Source organism: Sorex araneus, chromosome 8, assembly GCF_027595985.1.
Source record: "Sorex araneus isolate mSorAra2 chromosome 8, mSorAra2.pri, whole genome shotgun sequence".
Lineage (NCBI taxonomy): Eukaryota > Metazoa > Chordata > Mammalia > Eulipotyphla > Soricidae > Sorex > Sorex araneus.
In genome coordinates, this window is record NC_073309.1 from 33,997,719 (window position 1) to 34,012,620 (window position 14,902).

General features: G+C 37.3%; 1 pseudogene; it reads right to left on the bottom strand.

Moving 5' to 3' along the window:
* Positions 1–975: 975 nt before the first annotated feature.
* LOC101548883 (eukaryotic initiation factor 4A-I-like) overlaps positions 976–14,902 on the bottom strand; it is a 62,037-nt pseudogene continuing 48,110 nt past the window's right edge.

The window sequence follows — 14,902 nt, forward strand, 5'->3', positions numbered from 1 at the left end:
TTTTCATTTCCTCCTGAGAGGTAATTTGGTGTTCAAGTATTTAATGGACACTTTAAACTAAATAAATTTGCCTTATTTAAGAATATTTTGGCCTATAAATTTCTATTGTCCAGGCCTAACTTTCTCCCCTTCAAAAGTAGCTCTATTTTATAAGCAAGCAAGTATTAGAAGTAACATGAAGTACTTTAGAAGGGAACAATCACAACCCATTTTTGTGAAGTATTAAAAGTTTTTGAGGGGAGTGATGGAATGGCCTCTCTCTTTTGTCAGCAAGGAACTCTTCATTTCCACTATAATTGAGGTCCATTGTGACAGAATACCAAATTAGGTTATTACAACACCAACAAAAAAGCAGTTTAATAAATGATTTACTTTCTCAGTAATTATATTTTTATGAGAAGTTGCTTTTAGTTATGGCTTATGAAATCACAAGAAGTTGGTTTTACTTATGGCTTATGTGGAAAACTTGAGTATATAAAATAGTAATAGTCCTGAAATTTAACCTTCCAACCAAACTACCAGTAAGTGATGGTGACCAGAATTTAGTGAGAAGAAGGGTTTAATGGAAATTTCTAGATTATCTTATAGGAGAATTTATATGGAATGCTAATATTTTATTTACTTAGAAGATCAGCTTATAAGCAAAACCCTAATTTTTTATGTTGAGAAAACTAGGGAGATTTCTTTCCTGAAGACATGTATACTTTGTGTTGTGCCTTAATTATTTTATAAATCTAAATGACCCCCTATGAAAAAGCATTGGAGCTTACCCTTTGACCTGTTTCCACTATAAAAAGGTTTGTGAAAATTGGAGCAACGGCATAATGTAGCTGTGTTTGAGATATATTTTATAGGCTTGATGGGGTGATGATCAGGGTTCACCTTTCTGACCAGGTCATAAAGAAATCTACCAACGTGCTCTGCAGTTTTCCCTGTTAGTGGGAAGGTAATAGGTGATATCTAAATAAACCTCTTTTACATTTTAGGTTGGTCTCTGCAGTTTTCCCTGTTAGTGGGAAGGTAATAGGTGATATCTAAATAAACCTCTTTTACATTGGTCCTTCTGTCCAGCAGGTTAGTACTAATCAATACTCTACTGGAACCAGAGTAGAATTCCCTCATGAATATATCTCATTAGTTTTGATCCATATTTCCATGCATGAAAGGCACAGTGAAGTTTTGGGCATGCATTTTCTTGGTGAGCCAACCAACCGACCTTCCTTTGGGTGTTGATGAAGATGACTGCTTGGCTAATAGTCAGGATTTCGTATAAGTCACACGATGTGTCTAGCTTCCACTGCCCTCATTCCACATTTATGTAGAATTGTCAGATACCGAATGAAGTCAACTCTTCTTTTTTATCAGAATCAAATAGGGTCCCTCATCTACTTCTTGGTCACCTAAAAAACATCAGAAGGCATTGTTGTAGACAGAAATACCCAAGTGGTTGTTGAGTTTTTAAAATATATCATAAATCTGGTCCTTGAATCCTTCACTCAACATTTCATCAACTTCACCCAGCACAAACATCTTGATGTATTTGGGAGACAGGTACTTCTGGCTTAGCATGTCAAACACACAGCCTGGGGTACCCCCAATGATATGTGGAGCTTCCATATTGCAGCTTCTGCACCTCAGCGTGCACGTTGGTACTCCCAATGCAGGCATGGCAGGAGACACCCATGTGATCTCCTAATGCCATGGCCACCTTTTGTATCTGCTGAGCCAACTCTTTAATAGGGGTCAGCAGTAAGGCCTGGCTGGCTTTTAGATCCAGTTCAATTTGCTGCAGCATTGATATGGCAAAATTTACCATTTTCCCGGTCATAGATTGGGTTTGAGGGATTACATCATTACTCTTGATACAAGGAAGAAAGGCTCCTGCTGGATGTCTTTCTTCCTTGTATCAAGATGCAGAGGGTTTCTGAAAACCACATACAGAGATGCCACGGAGGAGGAGCTCAGAAAGGCTCATGTTATCAAAGTTGTCAACAATTTCATTTCAGTTGCTCTCAATGACACCTTCAGGCTCCATCCCATTGGGGCCATTGTCTCTGGATCAGGAATTCTGACTCGTGGACATGATCCTTAGAAACTCAAATTTGAACTTTTTGATTAAAATCTACATGTACCAGAAAAGACAGCGAATATCAATATAACATACAATAATTTTCTATTACTGCAACCTACCACTAAATATAGAGATATAATTTAAATAACTTTGCAGGTGACCACTCACATTTTATTGGTCAAAGTAAATCAAGTGCACCCCACCCCTGCCCTGGTCTCAGTGGAGTGAGACAAATTACAAGCAAATCCTAATGTAATTTGCTTCCTCTGGTAGTGGAAACATGAGGTACAATTCACATCAGTATAAACATCAGGAGAGTTTGGATGAATTCCTAATAATAGAATGATTAATTTTGTTGAATGGTTTTTGTATAGGTAGGATTTGTAGAATGTAAAGAATTCAGAAGGTTATTTCAAGCAATAACTGTTATCAATAACATTGCCCTGAATTTTTTGCTGTATTAGCTTTCTCCTTGTTCTGATTCCTCTCAGTATTGATTTTCAGGGTTCACTTGACTGGTTTTGTAGCAATTTTATTATTTCATGTCACTAAAAACATTTTTCAAACAGTTTCCGAATGCAGCATTACGTTTGCTTGTCTATTGGGACTGTATCACTGTATCACTGTTATCCCGTTGCTCGAGCAAGCACCAGTAACGTCTCCATTGTGAGACTTTTTACTTATTACTGTTTTTGGCATATCAAATATGCCACAGGTAGCTTGCTAGGCTCTGCTCTGCCTTGTGGGCGGGTTACTCTTGGTAGCTTGCCTGGCTCTCTGAGAGGGACAGAGGAATCGAACCCGGGTTGGCCACGTGCAAGGCAAACGCCTTGCCCGCTGTGCTATTGCTCCAGCTCATTGAGACTGTAGTCTTAAAATTTTACTTAATAAAATTTTATATTTTCAGCAATTCTTTCCAAAAAGAAATAAAACTGAATTCTTACACTAACAAACTTAATTAAAATTGCTCATTACTGGTACCTAGTGAAAAACTAGTAAACTTTATTAGTCATATTATAGAAAAAGTGATGACAGTACATATTTTTCATACCATGAGTGAGATTTTATTCATATTTTATGCAAAACAAAGAACAATTAGACAGTATAATTAGACAATAATTTATAACTTCCAACATAAACATTTTAGGAGCAGTGGTATCAAAAGTGAGTGCTAATTAGAGAGCTGTTAGAGAAAATATATAAGTGGTAACAGATTGACAAGTTATACCAAACAGCAGGCTATTTATAACTGCATGCTGTTTTTAAATTCTACTTTGTTTAATAGTCTTTGGACAACTCAGAAGAGGACGGGAGCTTCACAACTTGGCTTGAAGTTTAATTTTTATAAATACAACTAAACCTTGTAGATGTGATTACAGTGCAGCTAGCTGTGATAATTAGAAAGTATTATTAACTGTATGATTTTCAGACTGTGTCATAAGTGAGCCTAATACCTTCTGTGCTTCTTCTTGCCAAATAAAAATACATCCAAGAATTATTCAATTATGTTCTTACAAACATGATACTTTAATCAACAGTATTTGTCAGTCTAGAAACAATAAAAGAATCAAGAACCATTTATATGAGAGAGGAGTTCAGTGAGAGACAAACACTTATTTGGAGTACTACCGATCCTGTGGATTCTTGACCTCCAGTTGTCTTAGAAAAGATAATGCTAAAATATTTTCTAAAAACTAAGAAATACTTGCTCTTAAGCTTATAGTCATATTCTGGATTTCTTAGCAAATTATAAAAAATATTAATCCTTATTGAGAAAGGAAAAATATCAGAGTTTTAAAGTTTTTCTCTTATTGCATCTTTATGGAAACAATTGATCCTGAGATAGGTGAAAATATGTGAGAAATGGAAATGGTTATATTATTTATATTATTATGTTTATAATTGTCACTGTCACTGTCCTTCCGTTGTTCATCGATTTGTTCGAGTGGGCACCAGTAACATCTCTCATTGTGAGATTTACTGTTACTGTTTTTGGCATATCCAATATGCCGTGGGTAGCTTGCCACGCTTTGCCTTGCGGTGGAGATACTCTCAGTAGCTTGCTGGGCTCTCTGAGAGGGGCGGAGGAATCGAACACGGGTCAGCTGTGTGAAAGGCAAATGCCCTACCACTGTGCTATCGCTCCAGTCCATGTTTATAATTATGACTACAAATACTACATTGAACAGTGCTTGAGCATCACTGCTGGAAAAGGTGGGGAAAAAGTGGATTTAACACATATTGCTAATGCTTGAGCAAATGGTACTTGTGGGTCCTTAGGGGCATACATGGTTCTTGGCCCCCACAAAGCAGTCCATATTAGTGATGCTTGGGCACTTGAAGGTCCCCAGGGGCATACTTAGTGCCTAGCTCAACAATGGCCAGATGGAAGTGCTGGGGAACCATGGGATCAAATTCAGGGCCTTACAGCCCTGAGCACGTACCTGGTCCCTAAGTATTTCCCTAAAAATTTTGTTTTAGCATAGAAGCATCTCAACAAATTAGAAATTGAGCTCCCATTTGACCAAGCAATACCACTTCTGGGAATATATCCCAGCGATGCAAAAAGGTACAGTAGAAATGACATCTGCACTTGTATGTTCATTGCAGCACTGCTTACAATAGCCAGAATCTGGAAAAAGCCCAAGTGCCCAAGAACAGATGACTGGTTAAAGAAACTTTGGTGGGGCTGGAGTGATAGCACAGCTGGTAGGGAGTTTGCCTTGCACGTGGATGACCCAAGTTCGATTCCCAGCATCCTATATGGTCTCGTGAGCACCGCCAGGAGTAATTCCTGAGTGCAGAGCCAGGAATAATCCCTGTGCATCGCCAGGTGTGACCCAAAAAGCAAAAAAAAAAAAGAAAAAAAAAAGAAAAAGAAAAGAAAGAAAAAAGAAAAAAAAACTTTGCTACATCTACACAATGGAATACTATGCAGCTGTTAGAAAAGATGAAGTTATGAAATTTGCATACAAGTGGATTAGCATGAAGAGTATCATGTTAAGTGAAATGAGTCAGAAAGAGAGGGACAGACATAGAAATATTGCACTCATTTGTGGAATATAAAGGAACAGAATGGGAGACTAACACCCAAGAACAGTATATATAAGTAGCAGGAAGATTATTCCACAGCTAAGAAGCTGGCCTCGCATGCTGGAGGAAAAGGCAGCTCAGATAGAGAAGGGACCACCAAATAAAGGGTGCTAGGAGGGCCCACTCTGGATGGGAGATATGGGCTGAAAATAGATTATAGACCAAACATGATGGTCACTTAATACCTCTACTGCAAACCACAACACTCAGAAGGAAAGAGAGAGAGAGAGAGAGAGAGAGAGAGAGAGAGAGAGACAGACAGACAGACAGACAGAGACAGAGACAGAGACAGAGACAGAGACAGAGAGAGCAAAAGGGAATGCCTTGCCACAGAGTTGGGGTGGGGTGGAGGGGATGGGGTGGAGGTGGTGGAAGGGATGCTGGGACCATTGGTGGTGGAAAATGGGCACTGGTGGAGGGATGGGTACTCGACCATTGTATGACTAAAATGCAAGCACGAAAGTATGTAAGTCTGTAAATGTACCTCACCGTGATTCACTAATAAAAAAATTTAAAAAATTGTTTTAGTGAAGCAAAAAAGGTTTTATATAATGATACTTAGAAAGATGTGAGGGAAGAGAAAGAAAGGGATATGTGTGCAAGAGAGAACACAAGCTTGAAAGAGCAAATGGGCAAGCAAGCAAGATACATGTTCAAGGGAAAACACAGGCTTGAAGAAACAAATATTTCCTTAAAATCTTTTTTGTCAAAATTCATAGCTATTTTAGACACTCACTATTTTTATTATATTTAGGTGAAAATTTAGTGGCTAGGATATTCGCCATGCTACACAACCATCACCCCTTTCTAATTCCAGAATATTTCCTTCACCATAATACAAAAACACACACAGTTAGGCAATCATTCCTCATTCACCCCCCTCCCAGATTCACAACTGCTTCTCTGCATTCAGTCTCTATGCATTTGCCTAATACACACCTTTCACATGTATGCAATAATAAATGTGAGAATTTAAACCTGGTTTCTTAGATTTAGTATAATTCTTTCAAGTTTCATCCATGTTGTAATAGGTATCAGAATTTAATTTTTGTCATGACTGAATAATATGCCATTATTTTATCCATCAGTCAATGGACACTTAACTTGCTTTCATGTTTGTAATTTAATGATATATATTGCTATAAATGTGTAAAAGTTGTGTGAACAGATTTTCAGTTCTCTGCAGCTTATAAATAAGAGTGGAATTGAGTCAACAGTATTCTGTTTGCCTGTGTAAGGAAGAAACAAACTTTTTTCTACTAGGACCATTTTGAAGTTTCATGTTAAATGTTGGCAAATTTCAAGTTTCTCAATATTCTCATGAATGTTGTTATTATTTCTAAGTCTCTTTCAAATGTTGTCTGAGCTAATCTATGAGATTCTCAAGTTAGAGATATTATGTGTCTCTTGGCTTGGGGAAATAAAAACAAACTTTTTAAGTGTAACTCAGTCATGCAATTCTTTTTCTATCAGAGCAAGAACATACCAGCTGGAGAATTAATGCAACTGACAATTTGATGAATTTGTTTATTAGCTCTGATAGTTTAGTTTTGTCTTTTAACTCTAGTAATTTTATATATATATGTATATACATATGTATATATACATGATATCTGTGTATAAAATTGGTTTAATCTTTCCTTTCCAATGTTAATACCTTTCATTAATTTTATTTTATACTTGCCATGGCTAGAACTTATGTGATGAATATTATATTTGAATAGATGTGGCAGGAGCAGACATTTAAAAAATTTTATTGACTAAACTTTGTCTTATGATATTTGTATTTCAAGTGTTGATTATAAATGAAAAGCTGTATATACTACATTAAGTTTCCCAACATCCAATTCAGTCCTTTGGCATAATATTGACCTATTTTTCTGCTTTACCCTCTCCATTCCTCCTTCTGTAATCTCTAACTTGTTTTTAGTGGTATAAAAGTTTGTTTTTGTTTTATGTAGATTATTTGTTTTATTTATTTGTATTGCTACATGAGTGAAGTCGTATAATGTTCAGACATGTTTTTCTTATATTTTACCTTAAGGAGAAAGCCTTTTTGTTTTGAACCATTAGTTATGATATTAGTTATAATATCACATAGGTTTATAATATAAGCCCTTTATAAAAACTTGAAGAAATTAATTTTTCATTTGTATGAATAGAATAATTTTAACATTAAAGGATTTAAATTTTGTCAAATTATGTTTTCGTTTTTTAAAATTATTTTTTCAACGAGCAATGGGATGACAGTGACAGCCATATAAAAGGTATGAGGTGATATTCATTGTGCTTAGATTTGCACGTCCCTGATGATTAATGATGCTGAGCACCTTATATTCTACCTGTTCCTAAATATCTTTTTTTTGAAAATGTCTGTTTGTTCTTCTGTCCATTTTTAAGTCAATTTTTTATGCTATGTATGAGCTTTGAATATATTAGCACTGTAGCACTGTCATCCTGTTCTTCATCGATTTGCTTGTGTGGGCATCAGTAACGTCTCCAATGTGAGACTTGTTACTGTTTTTGGCATATCGAATACGTCACAGGTAGCTTTCCAGGCTCTTCCGTGTGCTCGGGATACCTTGGTAGCTTGCTGGGCTCTCTGAGAGGGACGGAGGAATTGAACCCAGGTCGGCTGTGTACATTAATTAATTATCAAATATATTTTGTATTTTGCCTTCCATTTTGTGAACTTATTTTTTATTTTCTCAATTTTTACTTTATTTTATAGAGCCTTTTAGTTTGCTTTAATTCTACTTGTTTACTTTTGCTTTTGACATATTAAAATATAATAAAAAATATTTTGACATATTAAAATATAATAGCCAAGTACAATGTTGAGGAGCTTTTTTTTTTGCTTGATCCAGGAGTTTCTCTCAAATATTTTACTTTTGTTTGCTTTATTGAAATGAAATCTATACATTTATAAATATAAAATTAATCAATTTATACTTAAAAGTCAAGTAATTAAAAATTTTATTAGCTTCAGGTGTGCACTATTTAAAAGCCACATCTTTATAGAGACTATAGGGGATGCAGGATGGAACCAGGGTCAGCGGCAGTATGCAATCCCCTACCAATTGTACTATCTGGTGCCCCGTGCCCCAGAGTGTCCATATTATTCTCCAAAAACAGTTGATGTTCCCACCAGCTATGAATGAAGGTAATTTTTACCCCATGACAACACTATTTTTTTAAATATTCTTATAATATTTTATTTTTTTTAAAGTACCATGATTTACAAAGTTACTCACAGTTAGTAACATACTATATTGCAGCACTGATTCCACCACCAACGTCAACTTCTCTCTACCAATGTTCCCAGGTTCCTTCCCATATCCTCATTTCCCTCCAGCCTACCCTTTTAACAAGCACCTTTCTAAGTTCAGTAGTTCAAGCCTGGATTTCTTGATTTCAGTGTTGTTGACTCTGGTTTGGATATTTGCCTCTATCATTCCTTAACCCCTCCTTTGTACCTCAATCCTCTAACCTTGCCCCCTTCCATCTCTATTTCCCCTTCCCTTGACTCTTTCTTTCCTTCTCTTCCTTATACTCTGGGGCCAAGGTTAGTTGGGGAATTCCCCCTTTAAAACATTGCATTCTTCTCGATGAATCCTACTCGATCATGGTGTATGATCTTTTTAATGAGTTGTTGGTATTTGCTAGGATTTTGTTGAGATTCTTTGCATCTGTGTTCATCAGGGATATCAGCCTGTAATTCTCTTTCTTTGTGGTATCTCTGTCTGCTTTTGGTAACAGGGTGACATTTGCTTCAGAGAAACTGTTTGGAAGTGTTGCTGATACTTCAATTTCCTGGAAAAGCTTAAAGATGATTGGGAGTAAATCCTCTTTAAAGATTTGGAAGAATTCACTAGTGAATCCATCTGGGCCAGGACTTTTGTGTTTGGGAAGATGTTTTATTACCATTTCAATATCTTTGATAGTGATAGGTCTGTTCAGGTATTCCAGGTCTTCTTGGTTTAGCCTTGGGAGGCTATCAGAATCCAGAAATTTATCCATTTCCTCAAGGTTTTCTTATTTCGTGGCATAAATATTCTCAAAGTAATCTCTAAGGATCCTTTGAATTTCTCTAGTTTCTGTTGTGATGTCCCCTTTCTCATTTCTGATTCCATTTTTTAGGGTTTTTTCTCTCACTTTCTTTGTGAGTCTTACTAGAGGTTTATTATCTTGTTTATTTTCTCAAAGAATCAGCTCTTGGTTTCATTGATCTTTTGGATTGTTCTTTGGGTTTCCATTTCGTTAATTTCTGCTCTGAGTTTTGTTATTTTCTTCCTCCTTCTCGGAAAATGATGGTTGGAGGGATATCCAGATGGGATATGTGTGCTGATAGTAGATAAAGGACTGAACATGATGACCTCTCTGTATCTGTAATGGAAATTTTAAAAATGCCCCAAAGAGTAGAGAGAGTATGGGGGAAATTATCTGCTATGAAGGTAAAGGGAGGGTAGGAAAGGAAGGATATACTGGGGAGATTGGTGGTGGGGAATGTGCACTGGTGGAAGGATGTGTGTTTGATCACTGTATGCATGTAACTTAAACATGTAAGCTTGTAACTATATTTTATGGTGAGTCAATAAAAAATTGCAGACCCTTATTTAGTTATTCTAAACACTACATTTAAGTGATATCATCCTCTGTTTATTCTTCCTCTGGCTTACTTCATTTAACATGATGTGTTCCATTTCCATTTATGTTATAGTGCATTGCATTCATTGTTTCTTACAGTTGTGTAGTATTTTATTACCCCCCCCTCCACTAATTGTTTTTAAGCCTTTGCTGCGTATCAATTTTGCTCTTGTGAGATGATATCCAATTATTATTTTGATTTGCATTCCCCTGATGATAAATGATGCAGAACATTTCCCCATATACCATTAGACCATCTGTATGCCTTCTTTGAACAGGTTTTCCCTCTTCCCCCCACATTTTTTAAAATGAGGTCTTGTTCATTTTTTTCCTTATTAAAAGGAAAAAATTTCTTGTATTATATATCTTGGATAGCAACCCTTTATTTGACGACTGGTGGGCAAATAGTATTTCCCAATCTTTGGATTTCTTTTTGTTCTGATAATCATTTCCTTTATATTGTGGAAGCTTCTTAGTTTAATATAGTCCTATTTGTTTACTTTTGTTTCAGTTTATTTATTGAAATGTTATGCATGTCTTCCTTAATGTAATTCATGGATTTAGGTCTGATATAGAAGTCTCTGATATGTTTGATTTTTATGCCAGGTTTCAGAAAGTGGTCTTTTTTTTGCCATGTGACACAACAGTTCTCCTGGCACATTTGTGAAGAGAATTTCCTAGATTCACTTTATATTGTTTTATTTTATTAAAGAGTAACTGTCCTTATACCTGGAAATTAGTCACTGGACTTTCAATTCTATTTCATTGTATCTAGAGTCTATTCTCATTCTAGTACAACACTGTTTTGATTACTATTTTTTTTTTTTTTTTGCTTTTTGGGTCACACCTGGTGATGCACAAGGGTTACTTCTGGCTTTGTACTTGGTGCTGCTCAGGGGACTATATGGAATGCTGAGAATTGAACCCAGGTCAGCTGCATGCAAGGCAAATGCCCTACCTGCTGTACTATCGCTTCAGCCCCAATTGCAACAGCTTCATAGTGTAGTTTTAAATTGGGTAGACAGAAGCCTCCCATCTTTTTTTCCTCTATGGAAATTCAGAGGGAATTATTGCTCCATATATATTTTAACAGTATGATTCCCTGAGCACCGCCAAGATTAATTCCTAGTGCAGAGCCAGGAGCATCCCCTTTGTGACCCAAAAAGTGGGGGGAAAAAAGAGCAAAAGAGAAAAAAGCAAGAAGTGCAGATAACATTTCACAACAGATATTTTTGTGTTAATTGTATATCTTGCTGTTTTTGTTCTGGGTTACTCTTCTAAAATTTCTTAGCAGAATCTTTTAAGTCTTGTATATTATCACATTGTCTGAAAATAGTGGTAGTTTAATGTCTTTTCCAATTTTTATGCCTTTTATTTCTTTTTCTTGTCTGATTGCTGTGGAAATGAAGTCGACTACTTCTTTTAAAATGGTTAAATTGAGTCATCTTCAGCTCTGCCCTAATTTACCCCTCCTGCCCAGGTAACCTGAAACGCCCTCTTGTACCCCTGGCCCTGGGAGAAGCAGCCCTCAAGTCGGTGCCCTGCCAGCTCAGGCTCTTCAAGACCTCCACCCTGCTTCTCCACTAGGTTGTGGGGACGTGTCCCTATGTCAGGGGGCGTGGTCTCCCTCCGAAGCCGCTGCGATTTTTTCTCCCCTCTCACTGCATTGCTCACTTAGGTCACAATCTATGTAATCTACTTCTTTGAAGAACACCCTGGCTTTCTTATCACTATATGCCAATCCTCAATTACCCTATCCCATCCTAACTTCGTAAAAACTGTCAGTGAACACAAGAAGCTGCATAAAAAACCTTTATAAAGAGATTACAGCCTCAAGTCTTCAATAGGGGCCCTACATAAGCTAGGAAGAGCGCCTGAGAGGAAGGCCTATAACAACATGAAGAAACAGCAAAAATTCCCACCACCAGGAAAGAATGAAGAAAAACTCACAGAAGCCTCAACAGGGACTACCCACAAATACAGCCTCCTCTCAGATAGTGAATGCAGAGAGGAAATCACGAAGATGATTGACGATCTCAAAGCAACTATGGAACAGACATCCAATAAATTCAGGGAGGATATGAACGCAGCATTGGAACGAACCACCAAGATAATATGGGAAGAAATGAGAGCATAAATCTCAAAGCTACAAACAGAAGTGACTCAATTAAAGGAATTGATAGATAAAATAAAAAAACTCAGTAGGAATTTCAGGATTACTTGATACATTTCTTTGAAGAATGTCATGGGTATCCTTATAGGGATCATGTTAAAACTGTATAATGTTTTGGGGTGTATTGCCATTTTGACAATGTTGATTCTCCCTATCCATGAGCAGGGGATATATTTCCATTTCCTCAGGTCCTCTTTTATTTCATGGAGTAGCGTCCCCAACCTTAAACTTTACTACAAAATGGTAACAATTAAAACAGCATGGTACTGGAACAAAGTCAGAGCCGCAGACCAGTGGAACAGAGAGGAATATCCCTACACACAGCCCCAAATGTATTATCATCTAATCTTTGATAAGGGGGCAAGAAATGTGAAGTGGAGCAAGGAAAGTCTCTTCAACAAATGATGCTGGCAAAACTGGACAACCACATGCAAAAGAATGGGCTTAGGCCTTGACCTGATACCATGCACAAAAATCAGATCAAAATGGATTAAAGACCTCAACATCAGACCACAATCCATAATGTACCTCGAAGACAAGGTCGGCAAAACCCTTCTTGATATTGAAGCTGAAGGTATCTTTAAAGATGACACAGAACTAAGCAGTCAAGTAGAAACAGAGATAAACAAATGGGACTATATTAAACTAAGAAGCTTCTGCACCGCAAAAGACACAGTGACCAGAATTCAAAGGCAATCTACAGAATGGGAAAGGATATTCACCCTATACCCATCTGACAAAGGGTTGATATCAAAGGTATATAAAGCACTGGTTGAACTCTACAAGAAGAAAACATCCAACCCCATCAGAAAATGGGCCGAAGAAATGAACAGAAACTTTTCCAAGGAAGATATACGAATAGCCAAAAGGCACATGAAAAAATGCTCTGCATCACTAATCATCAGGGAGATGCAAATCAAAACAACCATGAGATACCACCTCACACCACAGAGACTAGCACACATCCAAAAGAACAAAAGCAACCGCTGTTGGAGAGGATGTGGGGAGAAAGGGACCCTTCTACACTGCTGGTGGGAATGCTGACTGGTTCAGCCCTTTTGGAAAACAATATGGACGATTCTCAAAAAATTAGATATTGAGCTCCCATTTGACCCAGCAATACCACTGCTGGGAATATATCCCAGAGAGGCAAAAAAGTATAATCGAAATGACATCTGCATTTATATGTTAATTGCAGCACTGTTTACAATAGCCAAAATCTGGAAAAAACCCGAGTGCCCGAGAACAGATGACTGGTTAAAGAAACTTTGGTACATCTATACAATGGAATACTATGCAGCTGTTAGAAAGGATGAAGTCATGAACTTTGCATATAAGTGGATCAACATGGAAAGTATCATGCTAAGTGAAATGAGCCAGAAAGAGAGGGACAGACATAGAAAGACTGCACTTATCTGTGGAATATAGAACAACAGAGTATGAGACTAATACCTCAGAATGGTAGGATATAATACCAGGAGTTTGGCTCCATAGCTTGGAAGCTCTCATCACATGCTAGGGGAAAGTCATCCCAGATAGAGAGGGGAACACCAAGTAATATGTGATTGGAGATCTTGTGCGAGAAGGGAGATGCATGCTGAAAGTAGACTAGAGACTGAACAGGATGACCATTCAATACCCCTATTTGGAACCACAACACCCAAAAGGAAAGAGAGATATCAAATTGAAATGCCCCGCCACAAAGGCAGGGTGGGGTGGGGGGATGGGACTTGGGTGGTGGGAGGGATACTGGGTTCATTGGTGATGGAGAATGGACACTGGTGGAGAGATGGGCTCTTAAACATTTCATGAGGGAAAAAAAGAATAAAAATGTGTGAATCTGTAACTATACCCTCACTGTGACTCACTAAGTAAAAAATAAATTAAAAAATAAAATAAAACACATCTCATTCGAACAAATTGGAATGCCCTGCCACAGAGGTGGTGTAGGGTGGGGGGATAGGATGGGGGGTGGGAGGGATAGTGGGTTCATTGATGGTGGAGAATGGACACTGGTGGAGGGATGGGCTCTCAAAGATTGCATAAGGGAAAAACACGCACGAAAATGTGTGAATCTGTAAGTATACCCTCACTGTGACTCACTAATTAAAAATAAAAAGAAAATTTTTTTTCTTTTTTTAAAATTAAAAAAAAAAGAAAGAAAGAAAAACAAATGAAAACTTAAAAAAAAACTCAGTAGAATGACTACAGCCGAAGAAGAATCAGTGAGTTTGAGGATGAGCTATATAGAAAGCATATAAGCAACAACAAATAATGGCAAAAGACCTCAAAGTTGCTCTAGGGCAAATCAGAGTCCTAGGGGATGACCTTAAGAGGAACAACATAAGAATCATTGGAGTATCAGAAGCACAGGGAACTAATCCCAATGAAAAGAAAAAAGTTAAAGACATTATTGCTAAGAAATTCCCAGAGCTAGAGAATGCTGGCATTCAGATCCAAGGAGCCTGAAGGGTGCCAGCTAGAAGAGACTCAAATAAAAAATCTCCAAGGCATATCATAGTCACAATGATGGATGCCATGGATAGAGACACAACACTGCAAGCAGCAAGGTCAAAGAAGGAAATCACATACAAAGGAGCACCCCTTAGATTTACAGCAGACCTATCAGAAGAAACCCTCCAAGCCCGAAGACAATGGTAGGATATTGTGCAAAAACTCAATGAAATGAATGCCTCACCAAGAATACTTTATCCGGCTAAGCTCTCACTTAAACTTGAAGGAATCATACATTACTTTATGGATAAACAACAGCTAAGGAACTTCATAGACTCAAAACCAAACTTAAAAGAAGGACTGAAGGGGCTACTGTAAGACAAGTAAAAACCCTACGAAAACAACAAACCCTACAGAAAAATTACACAAAATCTCATGAAAATAATCTCTCTCAATGTCAATGG